The sequence below is a fragment of the Lissotriton vulgaris genome, chromosome 10 (genome assembly GCF_964263255.1).
Source record: "Lissotriton vulgaris chromosome 10, aLisVul1.2, whole genome shotgun sequence".
Lineage (NCBI taxonomy): Eukaryota > Metazoa > Chordata > Amphibia > Caudata > Salamandridae > Lissotriton > Lissotriton vulgaris.
The window spans coordinates 1,012,147,336-1,012,167,820 of record NC_141698.1 but is presented as its reverse complement, the minus strand read 5'-3'; positions in this window follow the sequence as shown (position 1 = coordinate 1,012,167,820).

Sequence of the window (20,485 nt, the reverse complement as noted above, 5' to 3'; positions counted from 1 at the left end):
TGTCACATTTGCGAAAGTTATAACTATCGGCATTGTAAATGACAAAGCTATTAATTTAGCTATTTTCAAAACCAACACATAAATAAAAAAATTGGCATTTGCAATACCAATAGCTCAAACTTTCCTAATGCGAGACCTATTACATTGCAAATACTTGTTTTGCAATGTGCCTAGCTGTGGATTTTGAACCTTAGCTCAGCCGGCACCTAGGCAAACCTAGAAAACCTACACATTTTTTAAAACTAGAAACCAGGCGAATCTAGGATGGGGTGACTTATGTGGCTCTCACCAGGTTCTGTTACCCAGAATTCATTGCACACCTCAAACGTGAAAAAAGCCACATTTTCCTCACATTTCAGTGATGGAAAATTTTGGAATCTGCGTTAATCCACAAACTTCCACCCACCCAGCATTCCTCAAAGTCTCCCAATAAAAATGGTACCTCATTTGTGTGGGTAGGCTTAGTGCCCGCAACAGGAAACGGCCCAAAACGCAATGTGGACACCACATTTTTCCAGTGAAAACGGACCAGTTTTTTGCAATGTGCCTAGCTGTGGATTTTGTACCGTAGCGCATCCGGCCCCTAGGGAAACCTAGCAAACCTATACATTTTTTAAAAATAGACACCCAGGGAAATCGAAGCTGGGGTGACTTTCTGTGGCTCTCACCAGGTTCTGTTACCCAGAATCCCTTGAAAAAATTCAAACTTTGTCAAAAATAACACATTTTCAACACATTTCTGTGATGGAAAGTTCTGGAATCTGTGTAGATCCACAAACTTCCACCCATCCCGCATTCCCCAAAGTCTCCAGATAAAAATGAAACCTCACTTGTGTGGGTGGGCCAAGTCTCAGTGACAGGAAAGGCCCAAAACGTATTGTGGTGACATCAAGATGTACCTATCACAAAATGACCTGGTTTTGCAAGGGGGGTAACCTGGGGTTTTGGCCCCGGGCTCGGTGACCATCTAGGCAAACATACCAAACCCGGACATTTCTGAAAAATAGACACCCAGGTGAGTCTAAGGAGGTATTGCTTGCATGGATTCCCCTACGTTTTTCCTACCCAGAATCCCCTGCACACCTCAAAGTTAGCTGAAAAAATCTTAAACAACCTGGTTTTGCAATGGGGGCACCTTCGTTTTTGGCCCCGAGCTCGGCGGCCATCTAGGGAAACCTACCAAACCCAGACATTTCTGAAAACTAGACACCTGGGGGAGTGCACAGGTGTGTGGCTTGTGTGGATCCCTCAACGTTTTCCTACCCAGAATCCCCTGCAAGTCTCAAAGTTTGCTGAAAAAAACAAATTTGCCTCACATTTTTGTCTAGTATCACCGTGCCAGCACAAATGTCCTACCACACAGCGATCCTCGCTTGTGTTGGTGTCCAATGCAGAGTCACCTAAAAACGTATTTAAAAAAAAAATTGTGCATATAGTCCGCTGTGTTATCTCCTCAATCCCTATGTTTTGGCCCTTCCCAGTCGCAGGCCCTTGGCCCACCCACACAAGTGAGGGATCATTTTACTCGGGAGTCTGAGGGGAACACTGAGTAGTAGGTAATTTGTTCTGGCAATGTGATCCCAGCAAGAAATGTGAGGAAAATATGATTTTTTTCAGCTAAAGTTGAGGTGTGAAGGGGATTCTAGGTAGGGAAATGTTGGGAGATCCAGGCAAGCCATACCTCACTGGACTCCCCTCGGTGTCTAGTTTTCAGAAATGTCTAGGTTTGGTAGGTTTGCCTAGGTGAATGCCGAGCCCAGGGGCAAAAACCCAGGTGACTCACCTTGCAAAACCAGGTCGGTTTGTGATAGGTTATTTGGATGTCTCCACAATACGTTTTGGGCCCTTCCCTGCCGCAGGCTCTTAACCCACCCACACAAGCAAGGTATCATTTTTATTGAGAGACTAAGGGGAGCAGTGAGTGGTAAGAAATTTGTGGTATGCAATGATCCCACAACTTTCCCACACAGATATTAGAGGAAAATGTGATTTTTTCAGCTAACTTTGAGGTGTGCAGGAGATTCTGGGTAACAAAACGTTGGGAGATCCACACAAGCCATACCTCCCTGGACTCCCCAGGGAGTCTAGTTTTCAGAAATTTCTGGGTTTGGTAGGTTTCCCTAGATGGCTGCGAGCCCGGGCCAAAAATCCAGATGACCCCCCTTGCAAAACCAGGTCGTTTTGTGATAGGTAAATTTTGACAGGATGACTGGTTGAAAACCAAGGGATTCATAAAATGTCACGGATGTAAGATGTGCCAAATTGCTAAACCAATGAAAGAAATAATACTGGCAAACAAAAAGAAGTGGCAGATTAGACAATGTATCACTTGCAAAACGCCATTTACAGTCTATATAGAGGAATGTCCATGCCCAATGTTGTATGTGGGAAGCACTACAGTGGAACTAAAAAACAGAATCCTACAACACATGAGGGCAACAATACACAAAGATCGATCCAATGCTATAGCCAAACACATGGAGCAATTTCATCAAGGAGATTGCCAAAAAATGAAATTCTATGGCATCCAGACAATTCCAAAAGGAGATCGCGGCGGCGATCGGGAGAGAAAACTAAGGCAAACAGAATCAAGATTCATACTTAACCTGAGAACGCTGACTCCGTATGGTTTGAATCAGTCGGAGGAATTATATGTACACTTATAAATTATCATCAGAGACAATCAAGCATGAGAAATTTCAGAAACTGACGGTCGACAAATAAAGGCACAGAATTAAAAAAATTAAATAAAGAAAGCTTTAATCAAAATAAGAATGATAAAAACTGACTAAGCCTATTGGAAGGCGGAGAAAGCCCAATAAAGACATTGTTGATCGAATAAGGAGTATTAAATATAAAAGAAGACAAACAAGTATTAAATGTACATGAAAAAACAGGTGAAACACTCTACTTTTGCCGTTAAAATAATAAGGAACTACAAGGATCACAATCCTTGCAACATGAACATGTGACAGGAAATGATCACAATGAAAGAAAGAAACATTTAAATTCACAAGGGTTGGGGCAACCCGTTGATCGTGAGCAAGGTGGAGAGACACCGAAACGCGTAGATCAAACGCGCTGTCAGCCCTGTAATTGGAAAATAAAGAAGATTTGTAAACTGTGATTGGGTGTGCGACCCGTTTTTCCCCTTGCTGGGGGAAGTTAGTGAATGTGGACCGGCGTGGGTTCAGCTGCAGGATAACGCACCGACACGAGCGCTGCGAATCCCGAAATTTGAACCAAACTGGAGGATATATATATATATATTTACATACAGCAACTGCAGTCTTGCACCACGCCGCCACCAGAATAGCAGGGACAGGAAAGACCACGCAAATCCAAACGTAGTATCTTCGGCAAAGATTTATTAAAGGAGAGTCACCAAATCTGACGCGTTTCGGGCGTCCGCCCTTGCTCACAGATCGTATATATTTAAGAGAAAGAACACAAAAGAGGAGGAATGTTATGTGCATGGGACTAGCCTCTGGTCTTAAAATGAAATTCATTTCAGAAAAGAAACGTCAGGTTTCTTATTCAATAAAGCATCTACAAACGCTAAGAATGGAGGGTGACAGAGAAGAGAGTTGCCCTAATATATGTGTAGTGATTGCCACAAAAAAGTACATCTTATAAGACAGAAACTTTAAATCAGCTGCACCCAAATATTCAGTGGGAAAGGCCTGTAAGCATTTCAAAACTAAAGGAAAATCCCATAGAGGGATCAAAGACAAAAATAAAGGCATTGAGCTCCTAGACAGCCTTGCAACTAAACCCTCTATTTTCTGTAAGGATACAACCCGTTCCTGAAAGGCATTAATTGCAAACCACTGCAATTTAAGAATAGTCAAAGTCATAATTCTGTGATACCCATATAACAGGAACTTAAAAATAAAAGGGACAGAACAAGATGCAGAAGACAACCCATGATAGGAACATTGTCAGAACCCCTTTCAGGGGGCCATGGGCCAAGCGTGTGTTACTGGGCCCAACTGGGAGGTAGGGAATTTGGGGTGGGGGGGTGAGGCCTTTTAATCCTGATGTCATGGTGTCCAACTTACTATGGGATGTGAACAACTTGGCCAAATACTTCTTCAGCACTTGACTCTCAGTAGTAGTGTGGGTCAAGAAGTCCAAGACTTCTCCAGGTTGGAGGTAGATGCCGGGGGGATGAACAAAGGCTCACAGGTCAAAATATGTTCAGAAACAGCAATAAATGATTGTCCAGTCAAATACTTGCTTTTATAAGAAAAAAACAGTACTTATATTTATGAAAACAAAGTAAAGTATAGCATACACAAACAATACACAAAGTCTACTGAGGTCAGGGCTCTAGGGTTTGATAAGCAGGTCCCTGAGTCTCACTTCCTTCTCACTAATGGTAATGGTTATTGCCCCTTCACAACAGGCAACATTCAATTTTAGCATGAGTCTGAGTCTCAGGAGTACCATTCCAACTCTTCTGAAGTCAAAAGTGTTTCAGTGCCAGAAACGCTATGCAGCAAAACAAGTTCTCCTAGAGCCTTCCGGCCCTGCGGTCAGTTCTACATGCTCCTGTAGAGATTGTACTACAGCAGTCCCTAGAAGCGTTTCACTCTCAGACGTTGCGGAGGGCTCGGGAGGCTGCTAGCGGTCTCTAGCATTAGCGGCTCTGCCGGGTCAGTAGCTGGGCGACCACTGCTCTTTGAACAGCTGTCTTTCATATTCAACATCTCCAGTAACAACACCCTGGGAGGGGACCTACTCTACCGACTTCCTGGGCCAAGATCCAACCTTGAAAACTCCATTGTGGACCTCATAATCCCATTGGTGCTTAACTCCAGCTCCTTCATACTTCCCAGCAACCTCATCTTCCACATGGAGGACCTCACCAACCTTCTAGAAGAACAGTACACTCTTGGGCTCATTCATTGTGTGAAGGACCCCATGCACACGGCCAGACATCTGACCATGTTTTCACAAACATGTCCAACCTCCGCTTAACAGGCTACATCTTCATTTGATTTGGTCTAGACTTCCACTACCAATGCAGAACTGCACCTACCAAAACTGCCCAATGCTAGGTCCCTGAGGAACCAATGCATGCACATCGGAGGGGCAAGAACATTAAGGACATTGCGGTACACACTAGACCACGGGAAAACCCCACTGTAAGACAAAATATGACGGGTGTTCAAGGTCACTTCCCCTGTGGGGATTGCAGCTGCTGTCACCAAACTCAAAAAAGTAAAACCCTAACCTTTAGGAATGGCACATCATGGGAACAACGCCAATTTTCCAATTGTAGTACAAAAAACGTGGTCTATATGATAACATGCCCATGTGGACTGGAATATATAGGTATGACCACCCGACCCGTAAAAATAAGGATAGGGGAGCATAAAAGCAATATACGCTGCAAGAAAACGACGACCAAGATGGCATCACATTTTTTGACACACCAGCATTGCATCAATGATTTACGCTGGACGGTCATCGAACGTCTACCCTCTGAAACAGGCTTGTTCCAGAAGGAACAACGATGGGTGTTCCGCTTAGGAACCCATGTCACAGGTCTCAACGACGATATCCCATGGAGCCAGATCACCTGACCATGCTTGAGATATGAGAACGTCAACAACAAAAATTCTCTTGTGTAAATGTCAGCAAAAAGAGGCCGCTAAAACTGAAAACATCTGAATGGTCTTTTCTCCAAACAGCTATTGCAGTGAAGTGTATGAAATCCTTATAGTCAAAAAAAACTAACACTGTAAAGGATGAGGATATTGTGTACTTAATATTTGTCCCTGTGCCTCTGTGGAAAAGAAAAACGGAGTAGTAATTCGCACCCAGGCACACCCTGAGTGACGATGAAATAACAAAGCGATTTCTTAGGGAAAACCGATGGACTATACAGCCCTAGTGATCAGCGCTACCCATAGACAGGATCACGCATGCGCCGAGAATCAGTTGGGGGAGACGCGGCAAACACAGTTGTGCGCACGCGCGCCAGAAAGACACGCGAGCCGAACCTGCGCAGAAGGGTTCTCTGACAACGGGAGACGGAGCCCGAGCCCGTGAGTGGCTGGAGAGCGGATAGTCCATATTTGGACAAACTAAAACCCGGTAATTAACGAATGACAGAGGGATACATGTTACATGTGATCAGAACACATGTAAACGAGAGGCGGTAACACGGATGTTCCTTACAAGGTCGCCTTCAATTTCCGCCAATTAACCAATGAAATTACACCCACATCCTCTATATATACCGCCTAGCTGTTTCCCAACGTATTCACAGCGGAGCAGCACAGGGTGGTAGAAGGAGGCCAATTTAGGCGGATTTCGTGAGTATATTACAACAAACGCAACTCCAGTTTGTCCAGGTGTAGCGTGGAGTTAAAAAGTGAGTAAAAGGAACAACAACACTGAATCCACTTCTCTACCTCTATAGATTGTGGATCCACCTACCTACCTTGATGCCCAGGATTTGCTCATGAGGCAATATACTACAAAGACCATGAGTATGTCCAAAGAAAATGAGTATAAACAAAAACCTTAAGTGTGTCTTATATGTTGTGTGTCTTGTGTGTCCCCTTTTTTTCACAGGTTTATTTAACTGTTTGGGGCTCCAGGTGACTGCACCTGTCTGAGCCAATCCTACATGGCAACCAAACCTTATGGATTTTTTTCTTTTTTGCAGGGCATGCAATTGCATGATCCAAGAGAACCGCTGTAGGCACACTGTAGCCTTCTTTAAATTGTTATCACTTTTTAGAGAATTAAGATAACACTTTTTATAGAAAAACGTGAGTAGGGTTGGGAAGTTGTGCCCCGTCCTGAAGAAGGTACACCAGTACCGAAACATGTCGACGCACACCAGAGGTTCTGTCCCTAATTAAGACAATTAAACCTCGCTCTTTTGCACACCTTTTTAATAGCACCAGCTAGGGGTACGAAATAAAGTTTTTTTCACATCACCCACTAGCCAGGTACTTTTTAACTTTTCACCACACCCTTCACTCACATAAATCCCTTCACTTGCACTCAACACACATCACACATAGTCCAACTTGTCAACGCTCCCGCGTAGTCGCAGGTCGCAGCGTGCCGCATCCCCTTAGCGGGATGCGAAGACCCCGATGATGAAGCATGACACCAAGGGGCCTGTTGGTGTGTGAGGGGTATTTTACACAACACTGAGTGTTCCCCTTCCCTGTGGTACACACTGGTAGTAGGATTCTTCTTGTTTATTTATCAGGTCCCTGAGGAAACCTGTTCCGCAGAACTTCATAAGGGCACCCTTGGCACATCTCACACAATCCATCACCAATGTTAATGACTGGGTCACGTCCTGTGCAGACACCCTGGCGCCGCCCAAGACAATAACCACCCCATGGACAAGAACACAAGCCAGCTAGTACACAGATGATCTTCCTCTCCAAACGCATTCGCCAAAAACTCGAACACTGATGGAGAAACACCCAGGATAAAAATGACAGAGGCGCTTACAGATCAGAACTCTGGAACTAAAATCAGCGCCTCCGATGCACCAAGCGAGTAGCTGTGACCGAAAGAATCGAAAACAGCTCCAACAACTCCAAAGAGATATGCTATAGAGAAAAGGAAATTCCCCATCGCCACCCTCACACAGGATCTCTGCACCCAGTGCTCCTACTACTTCAGCAAGAAGATCAGCATCATACATAACAACTTTGCTTATCCACCAGACCTGTCCATCCTCGCCGTTCTCCAACACAATGAGACGAGCACCCCAGAAAACCGTGATGACCAACTGGCCCATCAACACCATGATGCATACTGCCTCTACCATGCACTCCATCCCTCCAGGAGCCCCGTTTGACCCATGTCCTCACTGTTGGAAAGTGACCCTTTTTGACATGACCACCACCACTTTTTGCCTGGTATCTGATACAATTTTGACAAAAGTGAACTGGGTTCCTGCTGTTCTGGTCTCCAGGACCAGGTCCCTTTACCTAAACTCCCAATCAAAAAGAAACCTGTACAATTGTTCTCCCAGTTGGCAACACCTTTCCTGGCTATGTTGGTACCACCCCTAAGGTAGAGGTACCACAACAGGAACATTTAGGAGTAGTGGAGCCTGAAATAGTGGCCCACACAGCTCCTCCAAGAAAGACAGGGAGGATGAGACCTTATCATTCCCTCAGACACCCGAAAGATCAGTCCCCTGCTCGAACATATCTTGGCTCTTGTCAGGAAACTGCTCCAGCAGACGTTTCTGGGAGCAGGGGGGGGGGGCCTTCAAGGAGACATTAGATCTGGAGCAGGTAACCTGCTCCTCTCTTGAACCGTTCTAACAGCCAGTTGCCACCCAATAGTCAGGGGATGTCAGTGGTTCTCAGGGGATCCACTCGAGGGAGGAACTCTTTCATTCTGATAATAGGGTCACCAGGTCTGAGAGTGCCAGTAGCTTGGGTGATCCCCAGGAGGTTAGGGGCTCCCCGTTGACCTTAACAGATACAATAACCCTTGTAACACACATTGAACAAAGCAAGACTTGAGACAGTAATGCTCCTTACCTTCTCTGGCCCCAATTGTCCAAAGACAAAAAAGTTCAGCGAGTGGCTTTGAACAGTAGGGGTTTAACCCATAGGGAGAAGTACAAGTCAGCCATAGTACAAGTCAGCCATTAAGAGTAAAGCCCTCTTTTATGGTCTCTGCCCTGAAGAAATTGAAGCCATACTTGCTTGGCCCTCACTTCCCTGTTCAGGCAGACCTCAGGTCCCTCTTATGGCCCAAGCATAGAAGCCAAACATGTGACCAACTGATAGAAGGGTTCCATTCCCCATTGGGAAAGGACCCCTAATTGGCTCATAACACTGGATGTTACTCTGCCCAAGCAGACCTACTTACCAGGTTTGGCCACCTAGGAAATAAACACTCAACTGGGCAAGGTTAGTCTCATGCCCTTACATTTAGGGGGCTTGTGTAGGAAGGTGGGGTCTACTGTTTGGATGATGTCGGAATGTTTTGAATGTAGTTTGCTGGGATCCTACAAATCAAGACCCCAAGATCTGTGCTCCCTCTCCCAAAATGGCTTTGGGGAGTACTTTTGTACTTCCACAATTGGCTTCTGGTGTACCCTTCTATGCTCTACTATATGGTACTGAGGTACCCAGTGCATAGTTATACATGGGTCTCCCATGGGCTGCAGCACGTATTGTGTCACCCTTGAGAGTCCACTTCAACTCTGACTTCTGGCCTGCCATTGCAGGCTGTGTGAGTTGTTGCTTACACCTCTCACAACAGATACAAGTTTCCTTCTATCTGAGGTCACTACACTAAAAAACAAGAGGCCACCCCTATGGAAGGACCTTTAGTCCTGAGGGCAGGGTGCTTAATTATAAATGTGAAGGTGACCCTGTATGAGCAGGACAGCCCTACAAACCCCGGAGACAATTCTCCAGGCTTTGTAAGAGTGGTAAGCCAATTTAAGATTTATATTCAACATCAGTCATTACGAGATGTCTAACTATATAATGGCTGCAACAAACCTGGTCATGATTGGTATCTAACGTGTTGAAATCATACCCCAACATCGATTACGGTGTTGGGGGTATGATCCCAATAACTGAGGGGCCACTGATGGGAGCCCCCTGCACTCCCGTTACCAGCCGTTTAGGGTCTGCCAGCAAGCTAGTGCTGCTGCCGAACGCAGACATGATTCTGCCCTCCTGCTGCTAAGCTGAGCTCAAGCAGGAGAAGGTAGAACAATAGGTTTCCTCTCACATGGAGATGTGACCACCTCCCAGACAGGACTTAGTGTATTGGGCTAGGTTGGGAGCGTTTTCCAGCACCACCAGACTGCATTGAAGGGCACATTTGGTGCACTCCTTGCATACTCCGTTTAAGCCAGTTCAGGAACCCATGATTCCCACCCTGGAGCAAAACTGGACAAAGGACAGGGGAGTATCCTCCCCTCTGTCCAGTCCCTCCTCTGGGATGGACCCCCGAGTTATTCCAACCCTTTTCCTTAGGTATTTAAAGACCCATGGGTGGGTCCTCAGATTCATCGTGGAACAAGACTCACCTCTGAAACCAAGACACTCTTCGACCATCTGGACACTTTGACTTAGTTGGACTTCGACTGGAACCGAGACTGCATCAAGGAAGACTCCTGCTGCTCCTGTTATTGCTGTTCTTCAAGTCTTCTGCTTCGTCTGTGTCTGTGCTTTGCTCAGGTTCTCCGGAAGACCTCTGGGCATCAAGGACATCTAAAGAAAACTTCCCATGACTGTGAGAAGTTGGCCTGGCATATGATGTCCAATATTCTAGTTGGCACCTTGCAACAGTCCAAATGACCCTTATTGATGGTAGGTTTAAGACTACCTTTATAGAAAGCTACCCTAGTGGTAGCTGTGGAGAGCAGCCTTCAGGCTAAGTCTTGAAGGAATGTAAAGCAGCTTGTTTTACCAGTCTATAATTTCTTGAATGATCAAATGAAAGTACATCACACAAGGTATATATCAAATATGTATGTATTTATTCTAAACACAACCCCTCTAGTCTCTTTATGAGGCTAGAGGCAAAAGTACAATACAAGGACTTAAACCCCTTCGGTGCTCATGACGAGCTCAGCTCGTCATGAGGCACGGTGCTTGTGTGCTCATGACGAGCTGAACTCGTCATGACCACACCCATTTCTATTATGGTACAGCACAGCAGGGGAATATCTTAAGCAGCCAAGGTGTTAAATAGTACACAGTAAATAGCACTGTATACGTTTTGCCATAGGGGCCTCACAAACCATATACTAAAATAGTGGTATAAGAACCATGTGAGTGATAGAAGCCAAGCTTAGGGCCTGTAGAACCACTGGGGCAACCAGGAACCACCCAAGGTAGGGACGCAGGACACCCACGGGGGACGCATGCAGTGTCTAAACTGACTTCTATGGAGGAAAAGCAAGTTACAATTTTAAAGAGTAAGGACACTGCGGAGTGAACTACGATGGAACCCCTTTAGACTTAGACACTTTGAGAGTCAAGACCCACGGGAGCACCGGAGTGCTCGTGTTACCTCACCCAGGGAAGCCGGGTGCATAGGTGTCTTTTTGTGTCGGGTTTGGTCGTCGTTTCCTATGGAGAGCTGCGAAGAAGTGCTGCAGGCGACCAGAGGAAAAGTGTCCGGGTGGATCCAAGGGTGGATTGGAGATATGAAGAACCTGAAAGCAGAGGGGACAGAGTCTGGGTCACTAGCCAGTGACAAGGATGGCGACAGGAAGATGCCAGCCGATGTCGGGTGCTTTCAAGTGAAGTAGGTGAAGCTTGACTCTTCAGCCACGAGGACCCGGAGGTGTCGACGATGACCAGGAGCTGGATTCGAGCTGTCCCACAAAGGATGTCGGGTGCTGCAGCGTCGATATCCGGATTGGACCCAACAAGCCTTGGCAAAAGCAACCCACGCAAGAAGGCAAGATTGGCTTTGGTGCAGACCAGCAAGGTCCAAGGCCGGACTGGCCGTAGCGGGCACCGGGCAATTCCCCGGTGCGCCGCACGGGTGGGGGGCCTGTTTGGGGCCCCTGGCGGCCGTTTTTGTTACAGGGACGTTTTCACAGCATTGCTCCAAATTCGGCCCTGTAACAAAATCGGCCAAAAACCGGCCCTGGCAAAGAGCTCGGCGACACCCGCAAACAGAGGGGGCGGCCGAGCACTTTGCCAGGGCCGGTTTTGGTTCCCAGTCCTGCCCTGGCAAGGTCTAAGGGACTCACCCTTTGGAGGGGAGTCAAGGCATGCCTGGAGCAACCAGGAAAGCCCAAGAAACGAAGGATTGTCCTTCCTGGGAACACACTAGCCCACCGACTAGAGATTGCGAAGGAGCCTTGAGCTGCAGTGAATAAAGGGGACTCACGGGACACTCGTGGAGTGCTGGCCTCTCAGCTTCAGTGCAAAAGGTGCTGGGGGCAATGCACAACTTCGGGAAACTTCAGGAAGTAGGCGCCGTTGCAAAATTGCAGGATGTCCTGGAGTTTCAGTCCCACGTCTCTCGTGACGGCTGGGGGTCTCAGCTTTGCTGCGATCTCATCTCAGCCTCAGAGATGTCTGGAAGTCCGTGTCCTGTGTCGCAGATCCTTCCGGATCCGGAGGGAGCCTCGAAAATGCACACCGGCAACATGCTCTTAGGTGCCTGTTTGAACAGGGGGTCACTCCTTGACCCCAAGGGAGATTTCTTCCGTCTTCCAGTCGGTATGGAATTGCGAAGTTCCAAGATTTCATCTTCAGAGTTTCATCCAGGGTAATCTAAAGTCCTAGGGACTGGGGTCCTATACTTATACTAAGTTTAGTGGATGGACTAATTCTAAGGTCTCACCTATGGGAGGACCTGGGGAGGGGGTGGTTACACCCCTTCCCCTTTGTCCAGTTTCACGCCAGAGCTGGGGCTGAGTGCCCCAGCAACCGGTTTGAACTGGGAAATGCATGGAGCACCTTGTGTGCCCCAGGCAGTGTCTGAAAAGCATTCACTGAATGCAACCCACCCTGCCCCAATACACTATCTGGGGAATTGCTGGCACCTCCCTGGACAGTAAACCTATTGTCCAGGCCTCCCCTGCCGGAGTTTCATCCTGCAGCAGGAGGTCAGACTCGTGTCTGGGTTACAGCAGCATCCATTTTGTGATGCTGAGGCTCTTTAAAACTTTAACGGGGTATACCAGTGTGTACATGTCTTCTCCCTCTAGAAAGGTGGAATGCTACCCCCGCCACCAGAACCGGCGGGTGGGTAGTATTCCAAAGTGTTTGATACCAAACACGACATGTTTTGATAAAGCCAAACCAAAGTTAACATTAACCGCGAGGATTATAATGCACTTAAGAGTATATGGTATGGCTATATCATAGAACAGCTATAAGGAAGGATTTCCGAAAGTTACAGAGGGGCTCAGCTCATGCTAGGGCACCCTTTCACACCAAACCAAGCACTCTGACTTCAGGATTGTCAATGCCTGCCATAGGAGTGACTTAAAGGTTAATATGTGTCTATATATATAGGTAGTTATAGGTATACTATAATTCAGTAAGGGGTGCTTACATCACCTTACCCAGACTGCAAGTGCAGACCTGTGGTGCCATTTTGGAAGGCTTCCCAGGGGTGGCATAATACATGTTTCAGCCCCTTGTAGGCCTCTGGGGTACCTATGCCCTTGGTACCTAAGGTACCATATACTAGGGGCTCACAAGGTAACTCAGTAACCAATCTGGTATGTACCTAATGTACATGGGATCAATTTAGAGAGAACAGCTAGGCTGTGGTCCTGATTAGCAGGGCCACAGCCAGACTAAAGTCGAAAAACCAGTGAAACACAGCAAAAAGTGGGGGTAACCATAGGAAGCAGACCCTACTCTCCTACACAAACCCCCCTCCCCAAAAGCAGGGACATTAAACTAACCTTGACCAGATGAGTTTTCATGTTCTAAGTGGAAATATCTGGAGAGTCCATATGCATTGGCATGGTTACTCCCAGGTCTATGTTCCACTGTACATCCATCTGTTTTAACCATAAGAGGGGCTTATGGTCTGTCTGAACTGTGAAGTGAGTGCCAAACAAGTATGGCCTCATCTTCTTCAGAGCCCAAACCACAACAAAGGCCTCCCTCTCAATAGCTGACCAACGTTTCTCTCTAGGGGTCAGCCTTCTGCTAATAAAAGCTACTGGCTGGTCCTGACCTTCATCATTCAATTGAGACAGCACAACCAACTCAGATGCATCTGTTTGTACAATGAATTCTTTGGAGTAGTTAGGACTTTGCAGAATTGGTGTAGTGCACATGGCCTGCTTCAGGTCATCACATGCCTTTTGACAGCTGACTATCCACTGAACTTTCTTAGGAATTCTTTTAGAAGTTAAGTCGTTCAGGGTTGTCACTATGGAACCATATCCCTTGACAAATCTCCTACAGTACCCAGTCAGGCCCAAGAAAGCTCTGACCTGAGTGTGGGTGGTTGGAGCACCTATGCCCTTGGTACCTAAGGTACCATATACTAGGGGCTCACAAGGTAACTCAGTAACCAATCTGGTATGTACCTAATGTACATGGGATCAATTTAGAGAGAACAGCTTGGCTGTAGTCCTGATTAGCAGGGCCACAGCCAGACTAAAGTCGAAAAACCAGTGAAACACAGCAAAACGTGGGGGTAACCATAGGAAGCAGACCCTACTCTTCTACACAGACACTGCAATGAAGCTGACCAGTTAGCTGCTCCTCTCGTCCTATGGACTACCCGAGGCCCAGCAAATCAGGTGGTCGTTCTGCAGCTCCCTAGAGACCTGACCTGTCTTCTCTTCAATTCTGAGGACAGTATTCCTTGTCGGAGCCTCTGGGACCAAACTCCTGTGCACTGCACTGACCTGCCGTTGCCAAGGCTTGTTGGCTCTACCCTCCAGAGATCTCCGAGCTACAAGAAGCTCTAGCCTCCAGCATCTCATCCCTCGAAGATCAGCTTCCTCACTGCATCCCATGCTCTATGGGCCTTCATCTTTGGTGAGCTGTCTGAGATCCTCTTGCGACTCCTGTGCCTTCAGCTTGTGGGTTCTCTTGAGGGTCTTCTTCTGCTTTGGTGGACTCCTCTGCTTGCTCAGGCCCGCTCTCACTCTCCTCCACTTGGTGAGTCCCTTGGACTTTGCTGGTCCCAACAATTGCATCTTTTCGTCTCCCACTGCAGTTGCGGCTACCAAGTCTTGTTGGTGCTTCCGTCAGACACCAACATCCGACATGGGACAGCTTGTACACAGCTCCTGGTCTTGCTCAGCTTCGCCTGGTCCCCACAGCTGCAGCAACAAGGTCCTCGTCACCTCTCCTGAGCTCCCTGCCAAGGCTGGTCATAGTGCTTCCGTGTCTCCTAGTCACCTCCAAGTGGCATAGACACTGTCCCCTCTGGTTGCAGGTTCTCCTCTTCAAGAATCCCCTTTGGATTCCACCGGACATCTTCACAAACTTCTCCAGAGGCCTTTTCTCCATAGTCGTCCATTGTCGTCTATGGAAGGTTCGAACGTCACGTCACCCCTATGCACCTGGCTTCCCTGGTGCAGGTATCCTGATTCCTGGGGCATCAATGGCTGGGGTGGCTCTCCAACCTTCCATCCTCCAAAGGGTTTTTTTCTGGGTCCTCTGAGAAGGGTCCTTTTTCTTTCAAACGGCAACCACAACTTCTCCAGTGACTTCTATTAGGCATGCGGCTGTGTTTCCACTCTGCACACAACCTCCTTGGGGTTCCTGGTTACTTACCTTGGGTGGGTCCTGGTTCTCCCAGCTCCTCTGAGATCAACATCGCAAGCCTGGTGACACTGTACAATTTAAAAAAATGTATTGACCTTTACACGTCTTAGGATACTAAAAGGGCTTGTGTAAGAAAACAGTGGTGGCCCTCGCTGGAGAGCACCTGCAGCATGTCCTGCACTTGTTCAGCACAAGGTGTATCACAGTGGTATTGTAAATGCGCCACCTAAATCCCACAAACCCATGGGAATGGGATCCAGAAGTTGGAGTTACAGGTCATTAATTTTCCTTCTCTGTGACTCAATACACGTCTAACTGCTGATGCTCTGTACTGGTAACTACAGTCTTTTAGCATGCACGTTTTTAAAAGAGTGTTAATAATATCCTGTTAGCTGGAGATGCTCTCATCTGCATTTGAAATGCTTTCTCTCCCCTCTCGTCCACTGAGCTGTTTAAGCTGTGGCTGCCTCTAAAACAAGCATTTGCAATGCAATAGGTCTCGTATTTTCGAGAGTTTGAGCTGTTGGCATTGTAAATGACAATGCAGTTTATTTACGTGTTGGTTTTTAAAACATAAATAAAAGGCATTGCCATTTACACTGCCAATAGCTTAAACTTTCGCAAACGCGAGACCTATTGCATTGCAAATGCTTGTTTATAGCCGATTGCAGCTGACTTTACCTCCTCTGTGATTCGCGGGATTGAATTGGTGGCTTTTTTAATGGCTTTTAAAGCTGAAGTGCAGTCTGGGTTAAACCAGGAGTGCAATGACTTGCTTTTAGGTGGCCTATAATGTCTCTTACTAGTCAAGCAGGTGTCTCGCAAATCGCTGAGTACCTATCCCGAATTTTATTGGGATCAGCTTCCGATGAGAGGCATTGAGAGATATCCTGACTGGCGTCTTTGACTAAGTCTTAGAACAATTTACTTGGGTCAATACGATCCCACTCTGTTCGTACTTCCTGTTCCGGGGCAAAAATGAACTGTAAGGTGCAATAAGACACTATCCCCCCCCCTTGCAGCTGGACGTCAAAACATAAGATGATGGGGCTGAGATCGCTATGTGGTAAGGGACGCACTTCGTGGTTAAATAATTTCCGTATAAGATTTTTGGAAATTATTGCAGGTGCTGCCCTTACCCCTGCCCACAAATGTTGGGACATGTGCTATATTTTGTGAGATAAAATAGAATCCATCTGGATTCTACAAATGTAATTATTACTATGCGTACACTGCTCAGTATTAAAGTCACCCACCCACATAATTGCGTATGCAGTTTGATCTAATATTTGTTGTGAACTGGATTTCCGTATTGTGTCCGGGGCCAAACAATCTTGTCCTCCCTCAATTGCTGCTTGCTGCTGTGTTGGGCAGTCAATCGTTTTCAGTAAGAGTGGAAAGGGCTTCAAAATGATATGCTAGAGTTAAAGAGGGACCGACAATGCGGGATAATGCTCTCCTAAATTTTGGGCGAAACGCCCTACTATCTGATTCAGTCATTGGAGGGCAGAGGGCAGTAAAAGTGTCCTTAACGGTAATATCATTTCTGGTAATATCATAATTTTGTTAATTAGTAATTTTGAAATCCTACGTGTTTGTGGTCACACAATGTTGGCAAGTGTGGAAAAACGGGAGCAAACCAGTTTCGTTTCAGTGTTGAGGAGGAAGCGTGGGGAGTACTGACAGACGGATGGGGTGGCAGAGGGAAGCCCCCCAACCTCATCTCAGGGCGAGGGATTCCATAAGGGAAAGTAGGTAGGCACCATCTAGTGGCGGTAAGGCATGACTGCAAAAGGCTCCATCACCTCCTCGGGGGTGTGGCAAGTCCCGCGTGGGCAAAGTTCCATTGTTCTGGGACCACCCAGAACCCCCTCGCTGACCCCCGCACTGTTACCATGGCGTTCTTTAGTGCACCCCCCACAGCGTCCCTCAATCTAAGAAGACAGCAATTGGTGTAAATTGCGCACCCGGTAAATACCGATTGTAAAGCGTGTGGTATTTTATGGAAGTGCTCTCTGTGCCTAAATTCTGATTGGTCCGCCTCTGAATGTGGCCAACGCCCTAATGGCACCTGATCCTCCCAGCTGGGGAGTGTGTGTTTGTACGATATGCGGCATCCTTTATCTGATGAAAGTCCGTGTGCGCAGTTTGCACCAGGGTTGTCCTCCGATTCTAACACAGATGGGAGTTTGTGCCTTAGTCAGGATTTGCGCTTCTCTTACAATAAAGCGCTTAGTATTGTGAGTCTCGGCCCCTCGCGTTGACTGTGCTTGGGGCCCATTCTGGGCAACCCGCCACCCGCCTCCAGGCCTCACCCCAGTCGTCTCCAGGCCGCAGCCCACTCCCTCCATCGTCTCATGGTGCAGCACGCGCGCAACTGGTAATGGAAATAAATGCGACGGATGGACACGGCATTACAACCCCATTCATCTCTGTACCATTCGCTGGAGTATGTGAAGTGTCACTGTTATGTCCCATTAAAGCCTCCGTAAATACATGTCTTGTCTGAGATCACAGCGGCGGCAGACTGCTGCTCAGTGACTGAGGCGCCGAGCTCTGCCCCAGTGGCGAGGGTGCCAATGAGCTCTTTAGCATTAAAGGCAGCCGGATCGAAGGCGCTGATAGTGCATCCAACACGCTTTCTATTTATACACCGCCAGTAACACCGGGCACTGAAAGCAGAAGCGACAGAGCTGTCTGCAGAGCCCGGGGCGGACCTGGCTCCGGCTCATTATGGCGAGGAGCACAGGGTGCGCCGTCTGCAGGCCTGAGGCCTGGACGGAGTGTGAGGGGAGGGGGGCACTGGCAGGAGAGGAGGGGGCTTTGAGAGAGGCAAGAGCAATCTCTGTCACTTAACACAACTGCATGACTCACAGGAGGCTCCGAGGCTTCACCTGCAGAGGAAACTAAGAATACAGAGGCAGCTTTCATAAAAAAAAACAGCTGGACACAAAACTCTTTTGTTTCATTTAATAGACAGTGTTATTTTATCCATAAGAATGTGGGCCTCTTAGTTCAGGAATGGCAGTATCCCCAGGACGGTGGTGCGGCAGTAATGGTCTAAATTCATGTTTTAAAACTATCACTTTGAATAAGAACTTCTCAGTGAAGTGATCTATAACGTGACATATTTATGGCGAAGCCTCCAAATGTTAAACGAGAGAACAATCACCGCCGCAGCCCGGAGGAAAACACCGGAAGCAGATGTCCGGCCCGCCGCCTGGTTGTGGGCGGGGCCGGGAAGAGGTGTGTCCGCTCCCACTGCCTTGCGGAAGCTTTGCCTGTTGTCCTCCGGTCTCCCGAGTCGTGAGGGAGACCGGAGATGCCGTGCCAGCCATGGCGGGGGGGGCCCCGTGCAGAAGAGGGAGCCCCCGCTGGAGAAGGAGAGACCGGCCCGCCGTCGAGCGCCAGAATGTCCGTGGTGGCCTCGCAGTAGCACGTGGGGGCTGCGTATCACTACAGTATGTATGCGGCGGCCGGAGGTGCTTCTGTGTATGCGGCGGGGCGGGGCGGGGCGGGCGGGGGGGCAGACGGGGGGTGGTGTCTCTGTATGAGTGCGTGCGTGTGTGTAGGTGCGCTCCTGCGTGTGTGCGGCAGCGGAGGGTGCGCGCGTGTGTCTGTGTGTGTGCGTGTGTGTGTCTGGGCCTTTCTGCCTGCGTGTGCATGTGTGTGTCTGTGGCAGGGGACGTGCATGGCACCGGGCTGGGCGTGCACGCTCACGAGGTCAAATCTCCGGCAGGAGAAGCTCGTGACAGTCTGCTGTCCACATTCCCCCAAAAGTGATTACATAAGTTGTCTCGCCCTAGACAGCAAAGCTTTGCTTTGCTTTCGTCTAGGCGAGACCTAAAAAGGGTAGAAAGCCAGATGCTAAATGTTATTTTGCACTTCACAACTCTGAGCTTTAGCACTTGTATATCAACATTTTTTTTCAGGCAACAGCGTGATGCATTGTGGGGCCTGTCGTTTTGCTTTTAACAGATTTATTATGGGCTCAAAACCCCAGCATGCAAAGTACTGTTGACTAAAATGCCAAAATTGGCAGGATGTGTTATACTTAACATAGAGCCAATTGTAAGCTAGATCAACAGCCTAATTGGACACTCATTTGATCAGTTTGTATTTCAGATTTGACCTTATTTTATTAAGCAATTACAAGGAGAAATTTTGTTTATTGAGGTGCAATATTAGGGAGATGAAAAATCTAAAGTACAGAATCAAAATGCTATTTTTAATGCATTTTAGCTGGTGTTGTGATTCCTTGACCTGTGTTTAATATTGTATAGCTTACATATGTAAAGATGAAACAATAAAGTTGGCATTGGTATTGGCTAGGTTTTAAAATTATGCAAAGTGACATACTCCATTTAAAAAAAACTGCCTGTTGTCTTGCACTTGGAAGCATTCAAGTGTACTGCTGTTCAGTGGTTGTACTGTTTACCAGTTATGGCTACTCTAGTTTGGGTGAGGCTATGTCACTTATGTCAAAATTTATGTTCCCCTTTGTTAAATTACCAGATTTATATTAGAAATGTATGTGGGTAAGTTAAAAGCAAGCTATACTGGTGTTTCCCTGCCACAAAATTATAAACGGGAGAGCCAAGTAACGGACCCTACTTCTCTTTCCCATCAACATGTTTTGGTACTCGAATATATGTCCCTATGAGCTCAAGCATTTTCCACAGGAATAAGGATCTCACATCAAATACTGCGAAAAAAATTCTTGCTCATGGGGCATAATCACCAGTCTCAAAAGGGGTGCAGCTTATGGGGCAAATTATCTGAGGTCCTATACTTTGAAGAGGTTTTACAACTTGCTGTTGGTGAGGCTGTCAGCATGTGCAAAATGTTTCACAGGGCAAGTCACGGTAATTGTAGCCAGAACTACAAAACAGGCCATGCCCATGTTGCCAACCCATATTTACAGCTTACAGGGTGTAGACAACAAAAGTGCATTGGCCTTTAGACTGCGAAAGAGGCGCACAACACCAAAACATCCCTTACCACACAACCAGAGCTAACAGGGCAGTGGAAGTGAGGTGGTGATGACAAGGTCACTTAATTCGCCACGGGCCAATTCGTGTTGTAGTCTGTCTGGAAAAGAAGCTCTATGAAGGCCAAGGAGAATATCTCTTAGCTCAGCCTGGACCTTCTATCCCACTGCAAGTGTCACTAACTGCTACTTTATATACAACTTTTGCATATAAAACTGTATTTTGGTTTGTTTCCCTTTATCACTCCACTGAATGGTTTTT